This window comes from Sorex fumeus, unplaced genomic scaffold (genome assembly GCF_029834395.1).
Source record: "Sorex fumeus unplaced genomic scaffold, SorFum_2.1 ptg000264l, whole genome shotgun sequence".
Lineage (NCBI taxonomy): Eukaryota > Metazoa > Chordata > Mammalia > Eulipotyphla > Soricidae > Sorex > Sorex fumeus.
Window position 1 is genome coordinate 5,795,138 of NW_026606321.1, and position 27,998 is coordinate 5,823,135.

A 27,998-nucleotide genomic window follows, 5' to 3' on the forward strand; every position below is an offset into this window, starting at 1 on the left:
TCAGATTCTGTGGTATTCATAGCACTTTCTACTGTAAAATCTAATCAGAGGGTCTTCTTAATTTTATACTCATTTAGACAGAGCATATTGTGTAGGCATTTTCAGGAAAAGCTAGAAAAAGCTATCATCTTAGATGAAAGTAATTTTTCCTTACTCAGACTGATTCACTAGATCTTGAACACAGCTGAGTAGAGGTTTCCATATATTATGCTTCATTTCTTGTAAATGAAATTAATTTTCTTCTATGGCATCCTTTAAAGTCTCAAATATTATTATAATGAAATATGATGATTACACTAATGTCTATTTATGCATGTAATATGTGTTTTCCTAAAATAATCACATAATAAATTTTTATTTCACAGTGACAGAAGAGTTGAGTTCTCTTTAACTCTTGTTGAATTAAATAAGAACGACAGCAGATAAAATTTTTGAACCAAATTCTACATAGAAATACATTAGGAATGTACATCATTTTTTGGGGGGGCACACTCAGCTGTGCTATGGCTTCCTCCTGCCTCTGTGCTCAGGGATCATCCCTGGGGGTGCTCAAGGAACAAATGTCGTGCTTAAGCTAGAACCTGGATCAGCTGCATGCAAGGCAAGTACCTTAACCACTGTCCTCTCTCTCTGACCCAGGAACTGTAGATTTTGTTCTTTCTTCAGATGAGTTTCACTTACTTTTTGTAACCTGTTTTGATACTTACCTTGCTTGTGTATATGGAAAAATTCATTGAGGGTGGAGGCATGAACTTCGCAAGTACTGATTATTGGGGAAGCTGAAGACACAGGAATATATTAGAGACAAATCCTTAAGGCTGGGATCACAGAGACATTGGAGGAGTTAGGCACCTTCTGAGTCACTCCCTTCCTCTGGCCTGCTCAGCCTGAGCATCGGGACTTCATCCAATCAAAGTCAGGGGCAGGAGAGCTAGGACAGCAGCCAATGTTGCGTTCATCCCTAGCACTGCATATGGTCCATTTGCTTTCCCTGTATTTGCTCTTCAACCCACCTCTGGGCTGATGTTCCTTAAATCTGTAATTTTCCGGGAGAACAACAACAAAAGATGTCTTTTGTTATGATAAAGAGGTGGCCTTTGGTAGTCCCCTTGGTCATCTGAGGATGAGATCTGGCTGCCAAAGGACCCGACCATTACTGGGGTAGAGCGATAGCACAGCGGGTAGGGTGCTTGCCTTGCTCGCGGCCGACCTGGGTTCAATTCCCAGCGTCCCATATGGTCCCCTGAGCACCGCTAGGAGTAATTCCTGAGTGCATGAGCCAGGAGTAACCCCAGTGCAACACTGGGTGTGACCCAAAAGGCGGAAAAAAAAAGGACCCAACCATTGCTTGGAGGTCCGTAGGAAGATGGGGGAGAAAGGAAGGTTGCTCCAGTCAGGAGTGAAAAATGAGCTACTCTCTCATGCTTCTATTGTGAAGCCTCCCCAGAACCCCCAAGAAAAGGGCAGGGAAGCTCCTTACCAGTGCATCATTTCAGCCTCTCTGTTCTTCGCTGAATCCCTTTATAAGACACCAGTAAAATAGTAACTGAGTGTTCAGGGAGTTCTTTGAGCTGCCCTAACTTCTTAATTGAGCCCTGGGAGCAGGTTGAGGGACGCCCTGGTTTCTAACCATTTATTTCAAAGCACAGGCACCCCACTGGCCTGTGATTGGGACCCTAAGTGGTAGTATGTCTCAGGATGAAGCCCTTAGCCCACAGAACTGGGTGCTGTCTCTGGGCAGACTGCTGCTCTACCCAAATCAAGCTGGATTGTAGCGCTCCTGACTCTTGAAGGCATATTCTTCTGTGATGGTGGGGAATCCTCTATACTTCTCCACACCCCCCAAAGTGGAATTGGGCACAGGACTCACCTCAGTCCTGCAACTGTGTGTTACTAACGAGATGGAAATTAGGATTTAAGTATTTCAGTTTATGCGGTGATTTACAGCTTTCATTTTTCTGTCTGCCAACAATAACTTCTCCCCTCTGCAGCCCCATTTTCCAACAGCAGTGTGACTTTCCAGTTCAGACTGTTACAAGGTTTATGCTTGTTCCTTCCTAAAATCCCACTGTAAGATACTGGAAGGGTTTGCCTCAGTTTATCAGCCTATGGCAATGTACTTAATGGGAGTTTGAGCTCCATGGGTTCCATTGTGACCTACCCGACGGACATTAATCTTTGCATGCTCTTGGCCTGAACTTGCTACATTGGTCTCAGGCTTCAGTGCCATTAGAGTCTATTCTCTATGCTTTTCACATTCGCTGTTGCAGGTGGGGGTGTGTAATGAATGCACTTTCACTTTCTTCAGAGTCTCGCCTCCTGAGCTGGCTGAGGTTTTTATTCACTTTCGTATCACCAATCATTTTATTTCTTACTCTCCTGTGAACTTATTCATGATTCCAAAGTCTCCTTTACTTGAGCATTGTGTTTACCTGCCTAGCAGACCTACCTTGGCACTTTAGCTGGGAATGTGGACTCTGATTGACCTCTCTTCATTGGCATTGGGCTTCATGCAGTCCTAGACTTGTGGACGCAGCTTCAGAGATCACCACGGGGTGCATGAATGAATGCTTTGCTTTCAGAAGGAATTCACTTTACATGTGGAAATATTACCAGGGGGAATTTAATGCAAAACACAGTTGATGGTGGAGGAATGACAATAAAATTAGTTCATAGTTCTTTTCTTCATGTGACTCTCTTGATATGAAAGTTTGAAGAATATTGTTAGTCAAGAGAATCATCATTCCAAATGTAACTTTTGGGTTATGGGATTATCTAGGAAAGAGTTTACACACACACACACACACACACACATACATATATATGTGTGTGTGTATATATGTGTATAATATATATACACATATCACTTATCACTTAACTTCCCGTTAGTCGTCGATTTGCTCGAGCGGGTGCCAGTAACGTCTCCATTTGTCCCTGTCGCGTGCTACTGTAGCCCAATGGCATCTGTTCGCTCCAGGAACATGAAGGGCCTCAAACCGATCGTTCATGATCTTGACCATCTGGAAGGTGGGCGGCCACGCGGTCTTTTGACATCCCGTGGAATCCAGTCGGTAACAGCTCTAGTCCAGCGGTCATCTTTAAATCTCATTACGTGACCAGCCCATCTGATTTTCGACACCTTGGCAAATGAGACAGCGTCCCTGATTCTTGATCGTCGACGGATGTCAGAACGCGTCCCTGATTCTTGATCGTCGACGGATGTCAGAACTCCGGATTCTTTCTCTCATTTGAGTGAAACGTGATATTCCAAGCATAGCTCTTTCCATTCTTCTTTGGGAGACCTGAATAGCGTTCTCATCCTGTTTATGTAGGGCCCAGGTCTCTGAGGCATATGTTAATGCAGGAAGAACAGTGGAATCAAAGAGATGTGCCCGGAGCCGGAGGTTCTCCATCCTCTTAGCTATTTCTTCGACGTTCTTGAAGGCGTTCCAAGCCGCTCTCTTCCTCCTGCGCAGCTCGGGTGCCAGGTCATTTGTCATGTTGACCTCTCGACCTAGGTACACATAGCTGTTGCATTCAGAGATGGTCGTTCCATTGAGAGCGAATGGGGCGTCAGGAACAAGGCTGTTTCTCATAAACATTGTCTTCGTAAGATTCAGCTGTAGTCCTACCTTTCCACACTCATGGTCAAAGTCGGCCAGCATTTGTGCCGCTTGGCTGATGTTTGGTGTTATTAAAACAATGTCATCAGCAAAGCGGAGGTGGTGTAGTTGCCAACCATCTATCTTCACTCCCATTCCTTCCCATTCCAGTCGTCGCATGATGTTCTCGAGGGTGGCACTGAAGAGTTTCAGTGAAATGGTATCACCCTGCCGCACCCCTCTCTTGACATCAACGATCACTTCTTTGTAGAATGGTGAGATCCTGGTAGTGAATCCGCAATACAGCTCACGGAGGATCCTGATGTATTGGGCTTGAATGCCCTGATTGGCTAGGGCTTCAATGACCACTTCCGTCTCAACAGAATCAAAGGCCTTCTTTAAATCAATGAACGTTAAACAGAGCGGCATCTTGAACTCCCGAGAAACCTCAATGAGCTTGGTTATTGTGTGGATATGGCCGATGGTGCTGAATCCTTTGCGGAACCCTGCTTGCTCGCATGGTTGTCCTTCATCTAGTGTTCTGCCAATCCTATTTAGGATGACTCGAGTGAACAACTTGTAGATGACAGACAATACAGTTAAATCTGGAAGGATTTCTACCAAAACCTGCTGAGTTCCGAGATTTGTTCCTGAATCTCTGGGATCATGACTTAAGCAGCTTGAATAGGAACCAGAAAGGTCATTCATGGGCAGCGACTCGGGCTCTCATTGGGATGGGGAGGAAAGGGCCGGCACCACCCTCATCCCGTGAGGCCCGCGTGTCTCGTCACTGAGGGCCCAAACCTGACTGTCCAATGAAGACCTAGCTTCTTTTGGCTTCTTTATGAGCCTGATGTGGTGCTGCCTTTGCTTTCTCTATTTCTCAAGATCCGGTACAGAGTACACTCATACCCAAAGTCTCATCTCTTGCTTGTCTACTTTTACAATGGCTGATCTAAACGGGGTTCAATTAAGAAGATTTATGAAACACTGATAGATCCCACAAGATAATCAGCAGAGCAGAGACAGGCAATGTGCATTTTATTTCTTCTTTTCTGTTGTGTAATTGTCTGACTCTCTTTAGCCTTTGCTGCAACACCCAGGTTAGTATGCACAAAGGTGGAGAGTCATTTTTGGAGCCGTCCGGGAAGCTATTTTATTAATGGTTACACAGTGTACATGGTTTTTCAAATTATCACAGGATAAGATGAGAAATGCCTTCATGGAAAAAAATCCAGATGGAAATTGTCATTTGCTATAACTCAAGAATAAATATAGTGAGTCGGTGCAGAATGCTCTGTGGAAATGTAGGCGGCTTGTATGTCTTTTTTTTTCTTTATTTGCAGATTGTTTTGTTTACTTATTTATAATCGGTGAGAAGAATAGCCTGGATGCTTTGCAAGACTTAAGACCAAAAAATGGAAATCCCAATCCTGGGGAGATTGCTCACTTCCCAGGGAATTCAGACATTAAAACAGGCCCAGGAAAATGGAACAAAATACTTTGAAAAAGGTGAATAAAGAAAAGTTCTCACACTTTTGATCCCAGGTTAAATTGCAGAAAGATTATTACTTTCACATACCTTTTAATAAGGTGTTAGTATTTCTCTGGAAGTCCATATTTTGTATTTTTGCTACTATTGTTACTCATTTTTTACATTCTTACTGCACAGAACCATGAGATATGATTTCTGTTCACTTTCTGTAGGTGTAGGTTCATGCTTATCTGCTGTTAGCATTGTTTTATTTCGTGTGAGGAAATGAAAATAAAACTTCTGGCTTGAATTTTTAATGAACATTGCTGTGAAAAAGAAAATGGAATAACTTGAACACTAAAAGGGTCTTCTCAGGCTGGAGAGATAGAACAGAAGATAGAATGCCAATGACCCTGGTGTGAACTCCAGCACCCTGTGGGGTCCGTCCTCTGAGCCCCTCCAGGAGTTGTCCTGAGTGCAGAGCCAGGAGTAAGATCTGGGCACTGCCAGGTGTGACCCCTAAGCAAACAAACACTGGAGTTTCTTCTCATCTAATTGTTTCCCTCTATGATGATATGTACAAGTCATTATTAAGATTACATCATTCCTAGATAAAGAAAAAAACATCTCCTGGTTACAGTCTCTAAAGTACTTCATCAAAATGTAAAACCAAGAACAGGATGGGTCTTCCTGCCTTAAAAAACCCTGTTTCCCCTCCCCCGCACAAGTCTCTTTCTTTGGAATAGCAGCAGGAATGGCCACCCTCCAGGATGACCTGCTGTCCCTTCAGGTCCCTCTGAGTTGCTTTTTCACTGATCCAGGTGTACTCACTCACTTCCCAGCAGCTCAGGGAGGGAGTGGAATTCCACTGGAGCACTTAGTCATGGAAAGATTGAAGATGGGATGGTCTGAAGGTCAATCAGGAAGTGAGTTACTGAGCCAGCCACTGCCCTGGAGCATCCGAGTCTCCCTCCTGTGCAGGTAAAGACCCCTTCGGATGGCTGGAGCCCGGACACTGCAGCCACATGCGCACACGCGCAGGGACTCTGACTGGAGTGCTCACTGGATTTGAACTCTGGTCACTAAGTCTTGTGCGCTGCGCTGTGGTCTCTGGGGATGGAACGGGGGCACAGGCCACTCACAGTATCTGGGGAAGACAGTGGCCTCTGTTGATGAAGGCTGTGGTGGGAATCCCAGCGAGGTTTAGAGAAAGACATTTCCTCACAAATCACTTGCAGGGATCTCCAGCCTCTCTCCTGAACTGAGAAATATTGAGTGGAACTTTTGTACGGAATGCTTCCTTGGCATCCGTCCGAAAGTGCCAAGGGAGACTTGTGCGTGGCCCACTGGGACAGGCAGGCTGGGTCCTGGTCACTCCACTCTAGCTCCATCTGTGGGTGTAGGGCCAGTAGCGGCCCTCGGGAATGCTATAAGAGAGAAGGGTGCTAGGAAATAAGGGTGTTGCTGACCACATTGCAAGCAGTACTGGACTGCCCGCAAGCACTCTGAGAGGAGGGGACCCAGAGGTCAGTGATTTTGAAAATAGGATTTTGTCTTTGGGAAAAATGTCAAAAATCAGCAGGCCAGATGTTCCTAAGCTTCGTTTGACTCTATGACATTTATTTGAAAAATAGAACAAGCATAAAATTTGCCTTGGGATTTTTTTCAGCTTTGAGAGGCTGTAGAGTGGAACAGTTCGTAAGCCAGAGTACAGATCTCATCTCTGCCACTCATTAAGGCCTCGGGCAGCTCTTTTGATCTCGTACCTCAGTTTCCCCATCTGTCAGAAGAATAGAAGCTTGGATGGTGACAGTGTGGCAATGTAGGTTTGTTGCCTATGATCCATGACCGTCCTGGGGAGAAGGGGATTGTGGAGGTGGCTTTGCAGGGTGGTGGAGGATGGAATCTTTTCCTCAATTCTGCTGTGGTGCCAAAGTTTCTGTAAGAGAATACTTTATTAATTTTAAAAAGAGGATGATAAAATCACTGCTTCCTTGGATTATTTTAAGGACAAGTTACTTAGTAATTGCACAATACCCAGAATGACACCTGGCATTTATTAAGCGTTGTATATGAAGTAAATAAATTTATGCTCCTCTACTGGAAAATTTGTTTGACTACATGAAGAGAAGTCTTGAAATTTGTTAGGAAACTCAATATTTTCTCCATGTCTAATTGTTCAACTCAAAAAGTTGGTTGGCATAAGTATTTACCTAGAATGTACATTGAAGCCCAAGAGATGAACTTGAGAAAGTTTTAGAGGTGTAGAAATTTGAGAAGCCGGAAAGTAGAGACTGGTGAAATTTAGTGAATTTGTATCCACAGAGAGACTAGATTCTGCTGGGATGTAGAGGAGGGATTCATAGATGAGGGGTGCAGCCTGGAGCTAACGTGATGGTGGTGGTCCATGGGTGGAAGAAGTGATGTTGATGGTGGTGATGACTGGTGGGAGTGAAGGCGAGATGCTAATGGTGACTGGAGAGATGATAATGGTGATGGATGCTGATGGGGTAATGAGGGTGGTGGAGGTGTGATGGTCAAGGTGACAGTGACTGTGACCTTGGTGATGGTGATAGAGGAAATAACTGTGATGGTGTTGATGGTGTAAGGAGTGGAGGAAGTTGGTGGAAATGTGGCAGATACTCTGGTGGGTGGTACTGATAAAGGGGCAGACAGTGGTGATGGAAATGGTGTTGATAGTACTGCAAGACCCTTCTCTTCACCCTGAGGGACATTTGTGCTGGATAATCCCCAGGGAGTTCTTAAAGGAGCCTGACAGTCTGTTGACCAGCTGCTAAGAACAGGCCCACTGGACTCTGGGGCTGAGGAAAAGGCAGTCCATCGCAGGCAGGCGGGAGGGGAGAGCTGGGGGGCTGGGGCAGGCAGCTGTTCTCTTCTGTCCACGCTTGACCAGGGAGGGCATGTTTTTCTTATTTGGACCACAGTGGGCCTCAGACCCCGGGAGATGAGGTGAAGGCTTTGCTGACAAAGGTTGTCCGCGTTCGTTGCATTTCCCTAATGCTGGCCTGGCTTCTATGGTAACTGAGGCGCGTCTGTGAGGTTTCCATTGGGTGATTGGCGTGTGACACCCGTGTTTCATTGTCAGGAACCGGGGCTGTTGGGCCTCAGGACACGGTTTTGATGACTGTGCGCGGAGCTCTCTCTCCTCAGCATGTCGTCCTCGGCATGATAAGCAGAGGAAATTGAAGTTTGCAAAAAGAACCATTTCCTTTTATGTGGAGTCCTTTTGTTCTGTCACAATTCAAAGATTTCTTAAGAGATTTTAACTGTGTATAAAGCAGCTATTCTCAGTGGGAGGGAGGGTGGTTTGCTCACCCTCCCTCCCACCCCAGGACTTTTGTCAGTACCTCCAGATATTTTGACTGTCAAGACAGTTGTCTCGAGCTCTGACATCTCGTGGGCGGAGACAAACAACGTGGCTGATCCATGTCAGTGTTCCAACAGTCCCATAACCAAGAATTATCCCAGGCACCAGTAATGCTGAGATTAAGAAATTTTGGTGTAAGGTGCAAATTCTGATCCACCTATGGGATGAAATATATTCCTCATTCTAGACTTTCTTCCTCTCATTTTTCAAAATTTTGTGACAATGAGCATCAGGTATTAACTTAAGGATGAGTTTGTAATATAAAAACAACTAGAGACCTGCTTATGTCTGGTTAATTCCACTTTATTTCCTTTCTATGCTTCTCTTGACACATTTTCCATTTAAGTTTCCATTCAATGCCCTTTTTTAATAGGGTATTTTTCTCAGTTCTTTAAGTCAACTTGTGTATGTTGGTACAGTTCTTCTTAACGTTGGTTGAAAATGACTTTAACATGTAGGATTTCTTCAAATTATTATTATTATTATTATTATTATTATTATTATTATTTCCTTTTTGGGTCACACCTGGCTTTACACAGGGATTACTCCTGGCTTTGTACTCAGGGATTACTCCTAGTGCTGCTCAGGGGACCATATGGGATGCTGGGAATCAAACCCCGGTCAGCCATGTGCAAGGCAAACACACTACCTGCTATACTATAGCTCCAGCACTTCAAATTATTTTTAAAATATAGTTTAGTACTTTTTATAGTCAATAAATACTTAATATGTAACAATTGATACTTGATAAATTTGTTTAAATAGAACTGTTGTTTTTATTTTAAATACCCATAATTCTTTTTACTGGGTGGGGGGATAGTGAGGTGAGCAAGCAGAAATACATTTAAATCTCATTGATCTGGGGGCCAGAATGATGGTACCATGGTTAGGGTGCTTTTACCTTGCGTGAGTCGACCAGGGTTTGATGCCTGGCACCCTTGGAGCTTGGTTCCCGAGCTCAGAGCCAGAAGGAAACCCTGGGTATCCCAAAACCCCCTCCCCTCCACAAAAAAAAAAAAACCCACTGGGGCTGAAATGATAGCACAGCAGGTAGGGCATTTGCCTTGCATGCAGCCGACCTGCATTTGATTCCCAGCATCCCATATGGTCCCCTGAGCACCCCCAGGGGTAATTCTGAGTGCAGAGCCAGGAGTAACTCTTGTGCATCTCCGGGTGTGACCCAAAAAGAAAGCAATCAATCAATCAGTCAATAAATAAAAAGCCCCCACACTGGATTTGGATCCTGAAATGGGAACAGTTTGTTTCATCTCTGAGAAAATGTTTGTACCTCTTTTCTCTCTTAGGCTTTCATTATTGTACCACTTGCACAGTGAGTTCACACTTGAACCTTCATGATGGCTAGTTCCACGGACCAAGCGTTAGTCTCTGTTCTTCAACACACTATAAACAGACATCGTCACTTTGCGGAACTCTCCCGGGGTCTGGTGATTGCGTCCAGGACTCTTCTGTGGTTTTTTTTCTTTTTTTTAAATTTACTTATTGAATCACCTTGAGAACAGAACAGTTACAAAGCTTTCAGGTTTAAGTCTCAGTCATATAATGATCAAACACCCATCCCTTCACCAGTGCATATTTTCCACCAAGAAACCCCCCACCACATACTCCTCATCCCACCCCTCCCCATGCCTGTGAGGCAGATGATTTCCACTTAACTATCTCTCTACTTTGATTACATTCATTATTTCAACAAAAAATGCACCATTATTATTTCGAATTTTCTCCCAACAATCAAACCTGCTGAAAATGCGTCATGAATTAATTTGTTTTCTATTACTGGTTATGAAGACCACATGATTTTGGATTTATGATATTTTACTAATTAATTCTGGAGGGTTTTCTGCCAAAAGCCACATAGTTCCAAGATTGGTTCGTGTGCCTCTGGGTCCATGGCTGTGCTGGAGACGTGGGGGCAACTTGTGGTCTTAGCAGGGTAAGAAGGACGTGCAGGTTCCCACCCCTCATCCCATGAGGCCATAGTTGCCCCATCACTGCCCACTCATAGCTGGCTGTCCAATAAGCTCCGAGGCGGCCGCCACCATGACTCGGGGTTCGGGGGGGAGGTGGAAGAGACAGACACCCTTTCCCTCCCGGGAGCCTTGGGCACCATGGAGCCCCCAGGACACTTCTAGACAGCCCTCCTGCTGCGCATGCTCTCTGGACGGGCTTAGGTCCGGTTCTGCTCCTCCACGGCTCGTGTCCCCTCCTTTGGCGCCTTGTGGTAAGGAGAGAGGCGCATTCCTGAGGGATCAGGAGCAGGGCATTTACTCTCCGAGCCCAGTACCATACCTGCTCGGCCCACTCTGGGTCCCACCCCGACCCATGGCAGCTGCCGACAACTCCCCAAATAGACCCCTCACATCCTGTGGCATTTCTCAAATCAAGAGCCTGTTGGGTCCCTACCAACCTGAATTCTGGATCTCTGATCTGATGTGGGCACCAGGTGGCCAGAGCAGCTGCTGGCTCTCTTACTCCGGGTGGCCATAGGTGTCCCGGCAGGCCTGCAGTGAAGTGGATCCAGGGCTGCCCTGTCTATGTCGGGGTCCGCTGTGACCCGGTAAACCTGTTGTGGCTGTGTGCAGCCTCTGCTGTGGGTTCTGTGGCAGTATGTCAAGGCGGCCAAAGGTGCTCTGAGCTCGGCTGGCCGCTGGGCTGCTTCCTCTGCCCACGGGGCTGTCAGGGGAGCCTGCACACCCTGACAGACAAAATGTGGCCACCCAGAGTTAGGATCCTTCCCTTCTGGAGGCCATGAGCCAGTGTTTGGGGCAGCGAGGGCAGATCCCGCTGACGGATCCCTGTGCATTGTCCCTCCGGGGTTGGGCTCTGAGTCCCATTCTATACCTTTTAAACAAAATTGACCCTTCCTGGTCTCTCTGTTGTTCATGCTGTGGGCTTGGAATTAAATAAAAAGGGAGAGATGTGGAGCATGGTGATGGGCACTGGCGAAGATAAGACCCAACCTTGTAAAGTGGGCCAGAAGCGACCTTGCAAGAGAGAGTATCTGGGCAAAGTTGGCAATATCAGGGCGTCAGCCAGTACCAGGTGTTTAGCCTTGAGCTTTACTTGAGCTCCTGGTCACATGAACCCTAGACACAGAAACTGTCACATTTGCTTAGCAAGTCATCCTAACGGTAGCACATAATCTTGATTGGGATTGGACTGGGGCAAAGCAGAATTGGAGAGCTGATAGACCAATAATGCTGAACTTCATGTGGTTGGACTTTCTTGTAAGCCGAGACCCTCTATAAAATATGCGTGTATCTGGCAATAAGGTGAACAGTCATTAGCTGCTTTTGGAGGGTTTTTCTCTGCGTGCCCTTCATCCTTTGCCCGACATCTTCCCGGGTGCACAATTTGTGTCTGGGTACATTGGGGAAAAACCATTCCTCAACACCATTCAGCTGTTCAGAGAGGACATAGATGGAGCCGCTTGTTCTGTTCCCTGGCGTGTACAAACACGGTCTTAGAGAAGGTTCTTGGGCTTGGCTGCTCGTGCCTGTATTTTCAAGGTGGGATAAAATTCCAAGTTTCCTGCTTAACTCTCTTTTAGCTCTAGAAGTCGCATCCGAAGCACAGGGCGCCTGACAGACGGGGTGAGAGAACCTGCTGGTGGAGCTGGTCACCTTAGGCCCTCCCTTGGGTGGCTGGGCAGCCCCCTCTGGAACCTGGGCCCAGTTCATAAGGAGATGTGTGGCAGGACAGCTAACTGGTGCTCATTTCTGGCTCTCATGTCAGTGTCCTAACGGGAGTTAACATTAAGGAGGCCCCTGGGCCCACCACTCGGAACATGCAGTGTTTGTTCATTCAACTGTGGCTTTTGATCTCTAGAACTAGCCACCAGAGGACGAGCCAATCATGACTTTTGCCCCCAGCGAGAGGAAATTATTTATTGTCAGATGTTATGCCCAGTGGGACAGTGGAATGATCCTTATCAGAGGTACCATCTAATTCCTCAGTAATGCAATATACATTTTAAAATAATTTGATTAAACGGGGAATGTAGTGATACAGTGTTAGAGACTTGAACTGTTACCAAGCCTTACAAGGGGTTTAACCTCCTCATCTTAAAGAGTTACTGCTGGTGTCTGAAAGTTTGGGCACCCCAGTTGCCCTCTGTGCTATTGACCACACACAGTTGCATATATGTATATGGCATAGTCTCTAATCAAAATTAGACACGTCTCTGTCTGTGTGTGCATACTTACAGTGGAGAGTGCTTTCTGAAAGCTTTTGACTCTATGACTTGATTAAAAAAACAGTCATCGATGTTTTCTGCCTAGTTGAGCCTCGTGGCAGGCAGCTAATGAAAGCATGAATCACTGGGATTCAGGGAAAGATGACAGCTCTGCAGGGCACAGAGGGGAAGCTAATGCAGGGTCACGGGCCTGGATTCTGGGGACAATGCCTGCCTGAGAATTTGCTCGTGGACCTGGTGCCATGGTGTCCCTCCCCTTACCGGGGCTTCTGATCAGCCCTATGACAGAAGGTGAGAGGTGAATGCAGAGTGGTGGATGTTTGTCTTTTCTTTCGTTGTCTTCTTTCCTCTCGTTCTCATTTGCTGTTGTAGGAAGTTGTTTTGTTTCTTAGTCTCATGCCTCTCGGCATTGGCGAGGAGTGCTTCGCCAAGAAGATTGGCCCATTTTTCAACCAGTATGAGATGGATTAAAATGAGAAGTTCCAATTTCATTACAACGTGACAGCAGGTATGAGTTCATTATTGCGTACCAGTCAGTGTGAGATGATGCATGTAAAGAATGGAATATTATAATCTTCACAGCAACCCACAGGGAAATACAATTAATATCCTCATTTCCTAATGAGACAGCTCAGTTGAGCTGAGCTGAGCTTGAGAGAGGTTAAGTCACGTCCTAATGTTATGCAGCCTGCTTGGGACAGTGCAGAGACTTGAACTCGGAACGTTGATGGAGAATCTGGGCTTCCTGGATCCTCCTGAACACCCTGTCTTGTCTCCTACACAGTGGTCTGCTATCAAGACAGGTCTCAGTTGGGGCATAAATGTGTGCAAGCAAGACTGTGTTTGTTCATGGGCTTGTGTTTTCTTGGGGAAATTTGGCTCATTGGTTATGTCAGCTTGTAAGTAGAATGATGAGAGGGGACGCATAGTGGGTTTAGGGCAAAGTGGAAGGATGAATTCATTCTCTGGGTCAAAGTCAGAGCCTTTTGAGGTATGCATGAGGTGGGTCTTTCAGATGGAAGACTGGGTAAAGTAGTCTGAGTCTGAGGAGTGACTGGGTATGTGGGGACGAGAATGCTGGTGTCTCAGGACGACTGACTTGTGTGTGCACGGTGTGTTGTGGAAGATGGGGCCGGATTTGATTAGGGTGAGTCAGGGTTGGGGAGTGAGGTTGTGTGGCCATTGCGAAAGGACTGGACAGAGTGTTCAGCCCACTTGAGGAAAGATGAAAGAAATAAAGAGATCAGTTAGGGATTATCCCACTGGATAATCCCTGGCCTGGGCAGGGAGGCAAGGACATCCGACGGCTCCATGTAGGGTCACCCCAATCACTCCTGGTGATGTCAGGAGCATTCAAGAAGTGACCTACTTTCTACTTTTGTCCTCACAGATACCCCGGCAGGTAGATGGAATGAATAGTTCAGCCATGAAGAGGGTTGATAGAAATGATTAAAGTCCCTGAATGTCACTGAGAGAGCAAGACCCAGATTCACATTCACACAACTGATCTGAGACATTGTTCCGAAGGCATGTGGACTGCTGGCCTTTCCATGCAGAATTGGAGATAAAGTCATTGCATTTCTTCTGGAATACAGGGTGTGCCTGAAACCTGTCACTTTTAAGACGTTTAGAGAGGAGTGTTGATAGATGAAGTATGTGGTCACAGCCCTTTTTAGTTCTGTGATTGCATGTTTATGGTGGAACTAACTAGTCCTTGGTTGTGAGCTTAATTGCCTTGCTTATTAATTATGAAAATATGTATGTTTACTGGATCTTTATGGATTACTGTGAAAGGAGTAGACCCCAGGAGTACAGTTGGACCATCTGACTCCTGTGTGTGTGTGTAAACATCTGTGTGTAGAATTGTTTTAAGCATGCGGTTTGTAGCAAATACAGACATGCCTTTCCATGTTGGAGGCTGCAGCCAACTTTTGTGCAGTGTGTGTGTGGGGCCAGCTTGGCCCAGGACAGGCTTGCATTTGATGGATGAGGGACTTCTCCAGACACGGCTCTGGCCTGCTTGTTGGCAACGGTATGGAGGGAATGGTGACGGTCAGAGGAGGCAGCTGTTTGTTATGACTGTGGCACTCAGCTAGAACCCTGGGCCAATTCCTGTGTTTGAAATTCCTCCGGAAGACTCCCATTAGAGGAGAAGCTGGCCCAGAAAAATCTCTATAGGTTAAAACTCTTACTCACACTCAAGGAATTAATGTCACGATAAGCCTGCTAGAAGCTGTAGAGGGTTGTAGTTTGGGACCAGGTCTGTCTGTTTCGTGATCAAAGATTCTGATTTGGTGAGCCATGGACCACTGTGGGAGGAGTGGAGGGGGATGCTTAGATGGGGTTTGAGCCATTCCTGGGTGTGGTGTCCTGGCATTTCCCCCAGGAGGCGGAGTCTGATTTGGGGTAGCTTGGGTTCCAGAGAAGCTGGCCTACCTGTTCACTGCGGCTGCATTGCTGGAGCTGGTCTCATTCACTGACTCTGGCTTTCCATCCTGAGTCTGCGGATCCCAATACCAGAGCGTTGCTGGGTCTTTGCCCTGGGGAGTTATATGGTTGGTGTCTGGACACAGCTTTGCTCACAAGTGCCGCCCTTATGCATTGTGTCCACTGCTTCTTCCTTTCAGTTCTTCTTTTTGAAGAATGACTAGCAGAACCAAAAGCATACCTTTCCTTTCACTAACTGCCTTAAATGTTCTGACACTGGAAAATTACCAGGAAAGGCATGGAAATTTCTAGTTGCTGTGTCTGGGTGAAGAAGTGTGTAAACACAATCTCTTGGGATTCTCTATGGGTGCGTGTGCCATGCATGTTGGAGGTGATTGTTCTTGGATTTGGAGCTGAGTCTCCACCCACATAGTTATTAAGTAAATAATACAGTAACATAAATTATGAGATAATTTAACGTGGAAGATAATATTAATTGCAACATGGTTTGTAATTTTGAAGAGTGTGTTTAAAGTTAGGGTAGGCAGCCGCTTCACGAATATGTATGTGGAAAACGAGTGCATTTCAACCAAAAAATGTGCTTTGTGTTCCAGCCATTGACTAAGAATGTCAGTTCCACATTCCTCTTTTTGTATGGCCATTTTGCATCCTCTGTAGACCAGCAATAGCCCTCCCTACCCCCATTTCTGTCAGCTCATGGAAACCCAGTCTACAAAACGCCCATATGCAAGTTCTTTCCTCACTTCCGGGTTCTCTGTTGATCACAGAATATTTCAATCATAGCTGCCATGGCTCCTCTTTCCCCATAACCAGAAAGGATCCTTACTCCTCTCCCTCTCATGGAACCAGCAGTTTTCCAGCTTCCTTTTCTTTGCCTCTAGCTCTTCCCACTGGAACCTCATTTCATGAACCTCAGAGCTTGAGTTGATGTTTGGGACTTACTTTGTGGTTAGTGTCATGCCATGAAACCCAGACTTTTTAAAAAAAATTATTTATTTATTTAAAAAATTTGTATTAGTGAAACACCATGAGGTACAGTTGCAGACTTACAAATTTTTGTGCTTGGGTTTCAGTTATACAATGATCAAGTACCCATCCCTTCACCAGTGCCCTTTTTCCACCACCACAGCCATTTTCCACCACCATGGGTCCCAGTATCCCTCCCACCCCCCACACCCCCATCCCACCTTGCCTCTGTGGCAGGGCATTCCCTTTTGTTCTCTCTCTTCTTTTGGGTGTTGTGGTTTGCAAAAGAGGCATTGAGTGGCAATCACATTTGATCTATAGTCAGTCTACTTTCAGCATGCTTCTCCCATCCTGGGAAGATCTTCCCAACACCCTTTATTTGGTGCTTCCTTCTCTATCTGAGCTCCCTCTTTCCCTAGCATGTGTGGCTGGCCTCCAAGAAACCCAGGCTTTTTTAAAGTTCACGGATGGCTTCATACAGTCACAGAGTCTGTTGTCATTGATATCTAAGTTTTGCGTTTTTGATGACCTCTCCAGAGCGGTACCCATGAACAAAAATTCCCCACCTTGCATTATATGGATCTATATTCTGACTCTCTGAACTGTGTTTTCCAGGCTTGTCATATAAATGGAATGACCAAGTCTGACTTCTTCCAGTGGTAGCACTGTAGCACTATCCTCCCATTCATCGATTTGCTCAAGCGGGCATCAGTAACGTCTCCATTGTGAGACTTGTTGTTACTGTTTTTGGCATATCGAATCCTCCCATTCATTGATTTGCTCAAGCGGGCATCAGTAACGTCTCCATTGTGAGACTTGTTGTTACTGTTTTTGGCATATCGAATACACCATGGGAAGCTTGCCAGGCTCTGCCGTGCAGGTGGAATACTCTCAGTAGCTTTCTGGGCTCTCTGAGAGGGACGGAGTTATCAAACCTGGGTTGGCCATGTGCAAGGCAAGTGCCCTACCAGCTGTGGTGTGGTATGTTTTAATATGCATCCCTGTTGTAGCATATATCAGCTTTCAGCTTCATTCTTTTATTTTGTTTTTAGATTGGGGTCATGCCCTGCTGTGTCCGGGGCTTCCTTCTGGTTCTGTACTCAGGGATAAACCTTGGAGATGCCAGGTATCATAGGTAGTGTGGGGGAATCAAACCAGAGTTGGTTGAGTGCCCTGAATTATTTATCAGCCTTTATTCCTTCCTTTAGCAATAGTTCCATTTTAGAACATGTCACTTTTTCTTCACCCCTTTCTACACATTCTTAGGTTAAATGGACATTTGAATTATTTGACTCTTTTTGACTACTATGAATGCTATCAACATTAATATGCAAGTTTCCGTGTGACCACACATTTTAAAATTTTTTTGAGCTACAGACCTAAGATTGGAATGGGATTAGAGTTAACTTTTACAGAAACGTGTTGTAGGACCTTGCTTAATGTACCATGCTCTTTACAGTTGAAATATGTGGTTTTTTTCAGCGTTGTTGGTAAGAATGGTTGCAAACTTGTCAGCCTCCATAAAGCAGTTAGTTTTTATACCACTGGGAGCACAGGAATGCATGAGCCTTTGAGCCCAGTCCATGAAATTTAAGTCTTGGTGCTGCTACTTGTTAGGGAGGAGGTCAGCTTCTGAACTCTTGAGGTCTTGAGTGGATTCAATGACAGTCTGTGATTCTCAAGTTCTCCCCCAAATTTTCATGTTACTACATGCATGGAGCGATAGCACAGCAGGTAAGGCATTTGCCTTTCATGCAGCCAGCTCGGGTTCGATTCCTCCATCCCTCTCAGAGAGCCCAGCAAGCTACTGAGAGTTTCTCACCCACATGGCAAAGCCTGGCAAGCTTCCCATGGTGTATTCCATATGCCAAACACTGTAACAACAAGTCTCACAATGGAGACGTTACTGGTGCCCACTCAAACAAATCGATGAACAATAGGAGGACAATGCTACAGTGCTGCATGCATGAGAAAGCTACCATTTGAGTGAGTAGAAGTAGTGAGTGCAGGAGTCTTCCTGCGGGACTAAGGGGGTCCTGCTCATCTGAGTTGCAGATCTTCAGGATCCTGAAAATCTTGATTCTGTTCTGCCTCTCCTGTTGGATATGCTGCAGTCTGGCCTCTTCCCAGAACTTTCTTTCCCTATGCCCTGAGAATCCCCATTAACAACTGGAGAAAAATACTGGCCCGCTAGCTAAGCTTTGACGTGTTATGAGCTCATTCTATTTTATCTTCATTGTTGTGTGTGGAGAAAACCCACGAGTGATGTCTGCCGCGATGGTATTTGAAGCAGTCTTCCTTTTAGTTGCTGAGATGGCCACACCAGGTCCTGCATATCACTTGACCTGTGCCCCCACAGCGTGGCCTCATGTGTTCATAGACATCGGGATGGTGAATTGCTTTTCTTTGTTTTGGCCCTTGCCTCAGTGATCACATCTTTGGTCACTGTTCTGCTTCAGTGAAACATCTCTTTCTAGTTTCCTCCTGTGGATGAAGTTAGAAAAACAACAGTTTTCTCCTGTGGGTGGAAGGTCTTTGAGAGAAATTGGGTGTGCCGCCTTGCTCTGTCTGAGTTTTCCCCGGAGATTTGGGCACTGATTAGCTCTTATCAGCACAGAGCTAAGCAGATGCCCTGGGGCCCAGAGCACTGTGTTGTGGTGATTCAGAGCATCGTTTCTTAACCTTCTGATGCTCAGGGCTCTCTTCGACACAGCTTCCTTTTCCTGGTCCCCCGTTCTGCTCCCCCCCCCCCCCCATTCTCATGTCATGGCCCCCTACTTAGGCAGTTTTCACGTGACTCCCCGCTGAGCAATGCTGTCCCCGCATCCACCTCTCAAAGAATGCAGGTGCTTTTCCAAGTAATTAAAGGTTCTAGGACATGGTTTTCCTGGTGCGTGCTGCCATCTTCAAGTACAGCTGCTGGCAGCAAAGGCCCTGGCCCTTGGCTTCTTGATGAATTACTGTTTCTTCTGGTAATGGCATTTGATCAGACAGGGTGCTTGTATTGCCTCTTTCTCCATCTTGAGTGTCCCAATAGCAGTTTCTAGCAAAACAGAGAAGAATTTCGTCTGATGATACAAATCACAATGCCCATTGGCAGTAAGCTTGCAAAAACAACCCCCCAAAGCAGTCAGTAAATAATGTGGAACCTCCTCCCTCAGAATGTTCTAATGCTTGGGGGGGTTTTCCACCAGATGTTCATTGGAACAATGAAATGCCATATTGGCACATTGAACCATGGGCCTTGCCTTATTCTGTTTCACATTGATTAAAAAAATTAAATTCTCACAAACCATATGAAGTAGGCACCAAGGTACCCCCTTCCCCCCCTCCCGCTTGAAGATGTAAAGAGAATAAGGCAAACAGCACAAAACCGTGCTGCGTTTCTTTAGATAGTCAAACTTAGAGTGCAGATACCCCAATTTTGTGTGTTGAATGTTGGTGTGGTGATACTTGGTATGTGTGTGTGTATGACTGAGCACTTTTTGTGGGTATCCTTCTGGGTGTGTGTTTATTGGTGTGCTTGTTTGTTCTGTTTCAGATGCAGTTTCATTTCTCAGTTATCCTTAATTATATATCCTCAGGCTTTTTCAAGTCCTTAAAGTTTTCCTTCAAAGTCATATACTATCTTCTCGAGGTACTGAATTTTATAGACATGTCCAAGTCATCATTAGGACACATGTGGGGCAGGAGTGATAGTATAGTGTTAAGGGTGCTTGTCTTACATGTGGCCGGCTTGGGTTCAACCTCCCATGATCACAACACATATCTTCCCCAAGCCCCACCAGGAGTAAGCCCTGAACTTTGAGTCAGTAATAAGCCCTGAGCATTGCTGGGTGTTGCCAGGCAAACAAACAAAAGAACGATCCAAAGCATTAGTATACCTATTAAACAGATTGTAGCACTGTAGCACTGTCCTCCCGTTGTTCATCGATTTGCTCAAGCAGGCACCAGAAATGTCTCCATTGTGAGACTTGTTACTGTTTTTGGCATATCGAATACACCATGGGGAGCTTGCCAGGCTCTGCCATGTGGGCAGGATACTCTTGGTAGCTTGCTGGGCTCTCCGAGAGGGATGGAGGAATTGAACCCAGGTCAGCCACGTGCAAGGCAAACACCCTACCCACTGTGCTATCGCTCCAGCCCATTAAACAGACTATAAACATAAATTATAATTTAAATATTTGTGGGCATAGTTGATGAATTCCTTCAGAGGATGTCCTAAAAATATAACCGCCCACAAGACAAAGTCTTTGACTACTTTTAAGTCTCTTAAATAGTTGTGTGTGTTTGTCAAATGAAAAAAACTATAGTTTTTTTTTTCTTTTTTCCACTATATCCACCACCAGCTACCTCATGTTTGGATTTCAAAACTGGTAAGACTTAAAGCCAGATCTGCAAGATGAAAGTACTTTCTTTTGGACTCCTCAAATGAATGACCCTCCACAACTTGCAGATTGATTGTGTTCTGTGAGATTTGTAAACTAGAAAGATAAGTTTTGTGCTGAGGACTCATCTGCATTTCCAGAACGAGGTGTCTTTTGGGGAAAGGATAACTCCATCATTTGCAGAGCCATCTCTGATGAGCCGTTCCCTGTGTCAATGTGGTTGCACTTGGGGAGAGAACTGTAGGAATTTCCTGGCACACCGAGAATACATCTGGCACTTTACCTCTGACCTATAAAGCTAGAGAAGGTACTTCATTTCTGTAACACACTCAACTGGAAACTCAATTCATTGATTATTTCTTTTTTAAAATTTTTTAATGAATCACGGTGAGGTACAGTTATGGACTTCTAAACTTCCATGCTTGTGTTTCAGTCACACAATCATCACGTACCCATCCTTCCACCAGTGTCCATTCTCCACCACCAATGATCCCAGTACCCCTCCCACCATCCCCATTCCATTTCCCCACCCCACCCTGTCTCTGTGGCAGGGCATTCCCTTTTGCTCTCTCTCTCCTTTTGGGTGTTGTGGTTTGCAATATAGGTATTGAGTGGCCATCATGTTTGGTCTATAGTTTACTTTCAGTGCACATCTCCCATCCCAAGCAGGCCCTCTAAGCACCCTTTACTTGGTGGTCCCTTCTCTGTCTGAACTGCCTTTCCCCCCAGCATGTGAGGCCAGCTTCCAAGCTGTGGAGCAATCCTCCTGGTACTCATCTCAACTATTCTTGGGTCTTCAACTCCCATTCTGTTATTTTACATTCCACAAATGAGTACAATATTTCAATGTCTGTACCTTTCTTTCTGATTCATTTCACTTAACGTGATACTTTCTCTATTGCTCCACTTATATGCAAATTTCATGACTTCATCTTTTTTAACAGCTGCATAGTATTCCATTGTTTAGATGTACCAACTTTTTTTTTTTAGCTACTCATCTGTTCTCAGGAGGATGCTTATCCCTGATATTAGCAGGCTTGGAAATCTCAGCCCCGGGACCCGCATACCTTTGTTCTTCTGCCGGTATCTTATACCTAGAGTCTATAAAACCCAGCTCCTGGAAGAGAACAGCGCAGAGTCTCCTGCCCCCGTGTCTGGCTGTCCTCGCCGTGGCCCCCTTGAAGGGTAGCAGGTTGAGTTTCCCTTCCCTCCCCGAGCAGAGCTCCGGCAGCCGAAGATCTCCAGAACCAGCTACAACCATGCTGAGACCACTCTCCACACGCATGAAGGTACTGGCAGAGGAACAAAGGCATGCGGATCCCGGGGCTGAGATCTCCAAGCCTGCTCGGATTGGGGCTGAGCATCCTCCACCCAGATGCTCCATCTTCCAGTAGGCAGGGGTCACACCCACCAACTGCGCGCTCCCCCCCCCCCCCCCCCCCCCGTGCTCTGTAATCCCATCAATGACCAAGACCCAGAAAGTATAAAACCCGGCTCCTGGAAGTGTGCGGCCGCATATGCGGCCATGCAACATCTTATTATCTCATTCTTACTTTGGACAACCTGGCAGGCTACTGAATATAACCTGCTGACATGGCAGAGTCTGGCAAACTCCCCATGGCGTACCCAATATGCCAAATACCAGTAACAATGATGAGTCTCATTCTCCTAACCATGAAAGAGCCTTGAATATGGCACTTTTTAAAATCTCAGAGCTAGGATGAAGGAGATGTTACTGGTGCCTGCTCCAGGCAATCAATGAACAACAGGACGATCGTGATCATGATCATGATCTGTTCTCAGGAACTCAGTTTTTTTTCCAGATTCTGGCTATTGTAAACAGTGATGCAATGAACATACAAGTGCAAATGTCATTTCTTGATCACGTGACCACTTGACATCCCGTTACTCATCGATTTGTTTGAGTGGGCACCAGTAACATCTCTATTCATCTCTGTCTCGTGCTAGTGTTGTCCAATGGCATCTGCTCGCTCCAGGGACACAAAGAGTCTCAAACTGTTCGTTCAGGGTCTTGATGAAGAAGTCTGAGCATCTTGTAGGTGGGCGGCCATATGATCTTTTGACGTCTCGTGGTATCCAGTCAGTAACAGTTTTAGTCCAGCAGTTGTCTCCAAATTGCTTTATGTCTCCAGCCCATCTGATTTTTGACGCCTTGGCAAACGAGACAGCTTCCCAGATTCTTGATCGTCAACGGAGGTCGGAACTCTGGATTCCTTCTCTCACTTGAGTGAAGCATGATACTCCAAGCATAGCTTTTTCGATTCCTCTTTGGGAGACCCAAATAGCGTTCTCATCCTGTTTTCGTAGGGCCCACGTCTCTGAGGCATATCTTAATGCAGGAAGAATGGTGTAGTTGAGAGATGTGCCTGTAGCCGGAGGTTCTTCATCCTCTTATCTGTTTCTTTGATGCTCTTGAAGGCGTTCCATGCTGCTGTCTTCCTCCTTCACAACTCAGGTGCCAGGTCGTTTGTCATGTTGAGTTCTTGACCTAGGTACACATAACTACTACAAATCTCCTACAGTAAATATCATTTCTGCTATACTTTTTTGAATATCCATGATATATTCCCAGAGGTAGTATTGCTGGGTGAAATGGCAGCTCAATTTCTAATTTTTTGAGAATCGTCCATACTGTTTTCCAAAAGGGCTGAACCAAGTTAGCATTCCCACCAGCAGTGAAGGAGAGTCCCTTTCTCCCCACATCCTCACCAACACCAGTTGATTTTTGTTCTTTTGGATGTGGGCCAGTCTCTGTGGTGTGAGATGATATCCCATTGTTGTTTTGGTCTGCATCTCCGTGATGATTGATGATGAAGAGCATTTTTTCATGTGCCTTTTGGCCATTTGGATTTCTTCTTTGAGAAAGTTTCTGTTCATTTCATCGCCACATTTTCAGATGGGGCAATCTATTGCTTATTGACAGAACAAAGATATGCTAACTTTCACAAGCTCCCGTGGCAGCTTGTAGAATGAGCGGGGAGCCTGGCCACATGAGGGTGGAGTGTGTGGTGATTGACGTTTGAGCACTTCTTAATATAAGCAGCCCTGTTTGCACAGTGCAGCTTCTCTGTCAAGGTTGATAAACACAGTTTCATCTCTGTAGGTAAGAATGAAGCTCTTTATTTTACCCCCTGGCTGGAATGTCTCTAGTAAGTCAGAGTAGGAGAGTCTGGTTTTAGGAATGGCTATTTTTGCCTCATTTCCACCTGTTCTTCACCAGACTTCAAATGAGCATACTGCGGATTTCCTGTTCCATTTGGAGAATTTGTCAAGGAAACTGACTTCCGCCCTGTCCCTATTTGTATCTTTACCTTCTGAAGCCTGTCCTGCCTTCTCTCACCCCTCATGTGCCTTCTTTAAGGAGTTGATCCCGTGTGGACACGGAATAGGTACATTAGGATCCAATTCCATTAGTTAGCTCATAAAACTCAGCCGATCTCACTCATTTATTTGAAATCTGATTATATTTTTACTTCTTTTTAAGTTATCAAATAAATGCTCATTGAAAATGCAAATAATACAGGAGAATTTAAAATGTGCCTACTGCATAAGTACAATAATAATTTTCCTTGTACCTACAAATATGAAAAATACATGGTATTTGGTTGAATTTACTCAAAAATACGATCTCTATCTCATCTTTGTAAATAAATAAATGTCTGTACTTTTCCCTTTTACTCAACATCATTACTAGAGTTTTATGCCAGGGTATAGAGTTTCACTACATTGGTTTTACAAGCCACATAATATTTGATAGTATATGCGACATAATTCATTTGATCTCATCTCTTATAACTTTGGTCTGTTCACTGAAAGCAGGTAGAAGCATTCACTGCCTCCCATTCTGGGTAAATGCTAGTCTGAGTCTTTATTCGGTTTCTCTGCCACATGTGATCAGTTTACCTCCAGTTCATTATCCTGGTACCCTTGTTTCCAGAGTCCCTTGTTCTCTACCCATCTCCCATCTTAGTCCCATCTTTGTTGGCAGTTGCTTGATTCAGTCAGTCCACAAATGTGGACGCTTTCATTGAGCATGGAGGTGTGGCGGGCTGGGAAGGCCCGGAACTGGGTGGATCTCGGGTGAATCTCACAGGGCTTCTAGGAGGAGGTGTGCTGAGTACACGGCGGAGGCAGCCAGGGTCTGTGCCAGGGTGAATGCTGGCGGGAAGCCACAGAGACCCCAACCCTAAGGAGCAGCAGAACATTTTCTCTCCTGGGAAGTGATACAGCCAAGGTGCAGGCCTCACAGGTGGAGTCACAGGCCAGTGTGGACCAGGAGGGTTGGCTTGAGGCCAGACTGTGGAGCGTGAACAGGATTTGTAAATGCTCCTGTTCCATCCAGTGGGCTGATGCGAGCCGTGCACGACCGCTCCATCATTCACACAGTGCTGTAGCACTGCCCTCCCGTTGTTCATCAGTTTGCTTGAGCAGACCCAGTAACGTCTCCATTGTGAGACGTTACTGTGTTTGGCATATTGAATACATCACAGGGAGCTTGCCAGGCTCTGCCGTGCAGGCGAGATACTCTCGGTAGCTTGCCGGGTTCTCCGAGAGGGGCGGAGGAATCGAACCTGGGTTGGCTGCTCTCCAGTTCCATCCAATGTGCTGATGCGGGCCGTGCACGACCATCTCCGCCATTCACACAGAATTGGTCCAATTTTGCATTGGTCCTACAGTGAGTCTTATTTGTCTTTATTTTATTTACAGAGTCTGAAACTCAAAATAACTTTCACTTTGACTTTTTTATTTATGTTATTTGTGTCTATTATTTCTTATTTCCTCTGAGTATTATATTTCTCAGCCTTTCACATGCTCCCTTTACTAGGCTCATTCATTTTCAGGCTGTGCTGTCTCATAGCATTTCATAAAAATTCCATTCTCCCCCCCCCCCCCACCCCAGAGGACAACTGTGCTATTCTTTTAATTTTTTAAATTTATCCTTTTGTTGTTGCTGCTGTTGTTAGTATGGACAAAGCTGCTAAGACCATGGATGTTCTTTTGTTTATTTTCTTGTTTTGAGGCCAAACCTGTTGGTTTTCAGTGCTCAGTCCTGCCTCTGTGCCCGGGGTCATTCCTGGCGGACCATGTCCACTGCCCTGATGGGACCCGGTGGCTATGTGCAAGGCAAGCACCTTACCTGCTGTGAGGTGGCATGCCTGGACATTCTTTTGTTTCTTGGGCAGCTATGAAACTTTCCTCATCCTGAGGCAGCCCTGCATCATAGCACTTACTGCATCATAGCGCTTACTAACTGGTCAAGTGCTTTCATTACTACTTTGTAGGTTGTTCCTAATTGGACTGTTATGAATGCTTATTTCTTTCCACAAGGTTTAAAAAGCAATTTCCTTTTTTAGAAATAAGTCTTTGTATGTTTATGTTTATTAAAGTGTTTTTGTATAGGGCTGGAGTGATAGTAGAGGGGGTAGGGCATTTACCTTGAATGTGGCTGAGCAGGGTTCGATCCCTGGCATCCCATATGGTCCTCTGAGCATCACTAGGGGTAATTCCTGAGTGTAGAGCCAGCTGTAACCCCTGTGCATCGCTGGGTATGACCCAAAAAGCAAAAAAAAAAAAAAAGAAGAAGTTTTTTTTGTGTGTGTACTGATTGCCAGGGCCTGTGCTATACCCATTCAAATTCATCCTAAGTGGCAGCTTCCATCCATGATGGAAAATGAGGCAAGGGGTGAATGTTGGGGCCCACAGGGAATCCGGGCAGTCTTGCTTCCTAACCTGTGTCCCCCACACCTCTGCAATCCTGGCTTTTCTCAGCATGGCTGACCAGGCCAGATGAATCACCATAATACTGGGGACTGAAGAAAACCATAAATCTCCGTGCTGTGGCTTCCCATGTCTCGGCTCCCAGGCTTGCCAGATTGCTGAGGCTTCTGATTTCTTTCCCCCAGGACTTACGTATGGGAGCTCGTTTGGAGGTTCTAGCAGGTGACTGAAGAATATGGTCCCAGCACCACTAGGAGTGATTCCTGAGCGCAGAGCCAGGAGTAAGCCCTGAGCATCACTGGTGTGGCCCCAAAACCTAACCCCCTCCACAAGGAACCAAAACCCAAATAAAAGAATGGTCCATCTCTATTGGGGAAGGCCATTCTCTTGGACCGAGCATACAGCTTTGACCTGAGGTGCGGGGAGAGGGGAAGGAGGAATAGGGGCACCCACCTAACCAGACAGGCGATGAACTGAGTCAGCTCTGCCATCAGTGGGGTAACATGTCACGGCCAGTTTTCTATATTCAAGACTTGCACTAGGGAATTGTTCCTTTTGCATTTTCATGAATCACTTACACATTTTTTGTGTAAGGCACCATGATTTCCAACATAATTGTTGAGTTTTAGGTATATTATGTTTCAGCACTAATCTCAATACCAAAGTCAGCCTTCCTCCACCAGTGTCCCCATGTTCCCTTACCCCCACCAACTTGTCCCCTTGACAGGCACATTTTTAAGTTCAGTTGTTGGGATCACATTGTCTTTTGTGTTCTGAAATAACCACGTGAAACCCTGAGGGACACTTTTTTTATCTCGGAATCTTTTCTCTGCCATCCTTCGTGTCCTTTCCACCATCTAGACTGATGAACTGGAGCTCGGCAGAGCATATGTTCACAGCGGGTCTGTGCTTCACAGCCTGGCCTGACGGGCTAATCGCTCCATGCTGTGGTGGCAGTGAATTCTAAGTCTTTATTGATTTGTGCTCTGGAATGTCACACAGCAGACTGTTTCCTTGAGAGCTGATTTGTAGTTTCCTGTATCCAAAACTCACTGTGAGCATTGCTCAGAGGTTACGACAATGGGTATACAGAACGGAAGAATCTAGAGCTTCACTTTAACATTTTTCCCCATTGCTTAGCCATGACCTTGGTTTCTATCCCCTCAACCTAGTGACTCCGTAAGTGCTGTTTCTGCCTGTGACGGTCTGTTCCTGATGTTGAAGTTAAAAGCAAATTCTTGGTCTTCTGGTTGCCTCTACCCAGGGCTCAGCAGTCCATGAGCAAATGCATCAATTGGTTTTAAGTAGTATGAGAAAGAGGAGTAGACCCGGAGCCCAGAACAACAGTAGGTGATCACTCTGCTGTCTGGCTGGGGAGCCTTAGGAGGGGATGCCACTGGAAGGAGATGGGAGTAATGAGACCCTGGTGGCTTCAAGAGCCCAGAGACAGAACTTCTGGACCTACAGGTCAGGTTCAGCAGGTGACGTCTACACTGGGTAGAGAAAGACTAGAGAGAAGAAGCAGGTGTGCGCACATATAGTCTCTCTCCCCTCTCCCACCCCCCCCCCCACATGCATCCACATGGAAGTCCCCTGAGCACCGGGCACAGAGGAGCTCTTGTTGGTTGTGTTGGGAGTTTGCACATTTGAAGGCCACAAAGAGACTTATTCCAGAATTTTAAGTGGGAAAAAATCTAATTTGAGTATTTTCCCTATTTATAAAGTCAGCATAACCAGTACAATAATAGATATTGTTGCAAAGGTATGTAGAAAACCTCTT